Below are 2,674 nucleotides of genomic sequence, written 5' to 3'. Positions count from 1 at the left end.
ATATTTCGAATACCAAAGAATCACATAATAGAGTATCCCTAGTGATTTTGATATCTTCATTGAGATTTCAGAATAGTACCCGATTCAATTAATCTATGGAGTTCCCAAAGTAATTGATTGGTTGTAAGGTTTTTTGTTTAGTTGATATATTTTCAAAAAAAAAAAAAAAAAAAGAATCAATGTACAAGGTTTTGTAGATTAAAGCATCTCATTGTTGCCAACGCAAAGTTGCTCTAGCAGTGACCCTCGCCTCTTAGTGAAGAGGTTGTGGGTTCGACTGTCGTCGAAGTGTCTTCCCTAAGGATGTAGTCAAGGTGTGCGCAAGCTAGCCCAAATGAATATCAGCTCCTAAAATAAAACATCTCATTTTTATTTATTAGAAATATAGTGTCTAAAACTAACTACTTTACATTACTTGGTATGGTGAGTTATGTTCCTGACGATTGCAAATTGACCTAGCTTATATGAGATCATTCGATTAACTTTTTATTTTGGTAATAAAAATAACTTTACTGATTCAAATGAAAACCTCTAGGAAGCTTACACATAAGGGAATCAAAGAGTAGGACCCAAGATAAAACCGGGGGTGAGGAATGTTGATACAAAAACTGATCCTGGGAGTCTATTGTAGACTTGGCAAGCGTGTCCGCCACGAAGTTAGCCTCTATGGGAATATACGAGAAAGTGCATTCGGTGAAAGATGTAGCTAACTTGAGTATTTCAGTGACTAAGTGGATGGTTTTCCAGTTGTGGCGGGACATTGGGTTGTTTATGGAGAGCATCAGCGCTTGGTTATCACTTTCCACACATACGTGAGACAAATTAAAATCAAGTGCAAGAGCAAGACCTCTTCTAATGGCAAGTGCTTCTAAAATAACGGAGTCTTGACATCTCATTCCTTGTCCGAAAGCAAAGACCACTTGATGGTTATGATCACGTGCCACTCTGCCACTCCCAGATCTATGTGTATTAGAGAAAAAGGAGCCATCCACATTGGGTTTGATATGCCCTAGCGTCGGGGGTTCCCACCTTATAAGCTTTGATGATTCTCGAACTGGTGTTGGGGTGAAGGGAGGGGAGAACTCAACAATAGCTTGTTGGAGTCGTTGTAGGGCGTCCTATATCTTTGGTTCTTGAGTTGAATGGTTATATGGTTATAGTAGTGTCACACCCCATCCACCGGTCTCGGTTACCCACTCGACAACCCATGGGAGTGATCCGTCACAAGATCCACGGTCTTACCCATTAATAATAAGTAAAGACAATCGTGAGCAAGAATAAGTTCAATAATTAATTAAAAGGATTACAGAAGTCCAAATACTCCAATAAATAATCAAGAAAAGAATAAATGATCAAAAATAATATGAGTTCAGCAGAAGCAATCAAAAATAATTAAATAATCTTCTTTCCAGTTTCTTTCTTTAAAGCTAAAAAATGTTTCTCATGTTTATCAAGAAAAGAGGTTCTCCAATTCTTCTCCATACGATAGGCAAATTGCCTGGCAACCTATCTCTTCCGTCCATCAATGGGTGCTATAAGCGCACTCCATGCACTCGCAGGAGCTCATGCACAGGCTATCTCCATTTCCCATTGCTAGTGCCACATCCTCTTCATGCAAGAAGGCTCCTTCATGGGAAACCAATCCATTTTCCGGCGCATATCCTACATCTGTACAAGATAATATAACATAGAAAATAAAGGAATGAGTTCTGACAAACTCAGTAAGAACAACATAATTCTCATCCATATGTCAAACCATCAGAAATACATATATGATATATATGAAGTGCAAAAGTATGAATACCACTAAGATCTAACTATGCCAGTCTCTAACAGTTGACATGCTTTAAGATATACACCAACCCTCCTCTAGGTAAGTCTAGTCACTCTGATCCGGCAAGGATTGGCTACCTCTGTAGGGATCCTTGGGAAAAAGGGTAAGTCCACACTGGCTTTCAAACCATGGCTGGGGTTAAGTCAACACTCTCTCACCACGACCATTGGTATGAGTACTGGCGCATGTCGGGGTTTCTAATCCAATGCAAGTCATAATGGTGACATACTACATGAAGTCCAGATACATCCCCTATGGCACCAACCAACTCGGTTCAATATCCTTCACAACCTAGGAATGAGAACCCTCATGGACTGGCTACCGCTATTGGACTCCACTCCCTAACCCTATGGTCATCCACATATTATTGGGGCGGAAAGCTCTCATGACTCCTCACGACACCCGATCCGCTCCTAGGATGTCCATGAGCCCAACCCTAACATATGCAACCCTACCATTGTATGACCAACAGTGGACCACTGAGTCTCCGCACGAATTGGTTACCGCTGTAGGATGAAATTGAGTCACATCACCGTCGTCACGGGTCATCTGGTTTCAATTCCCCTACCGAAAGGGTAGTAGTATGTGGGGTACCTAGCCATGCAACTCTAGACTCTACCTAAGTATGTCATCCAGTAGTTATGATAGTGCTGGAGACATCAGCGAGCATGTGTCCCATACCACAGCCCTCTGATATCTCAAGCCAAGATATCCCAATGGAATAGCCTTTCCATCAGAACCACAAACCATCATCATCATCATACCATAATCATAATTGATAAAGTACATATCAAGACAATGCAAACAACAAGTGTATGGTACAATTAGCATGTTATATAC

Source organism: Hakea prostrata, chromosome 10 (genome assembly GCF_041222555.1).
Source record: "Hakea prostrata isolate BN-2017 chromosome 10, UWA_Hpros_2, whole genome shotgun sequence".
NCBI classification, from domain to species: Eukaryota; Viridiplantae; Streptophyta; class Magnoliopsida; order Proteales; family Proteaceae; genus Hakea; species Hakea prostrata.
The sequence above is the reverse complement of the archived record's forward strand: the minus strand, read 5'-3'. Positions refer to the sequence as shown.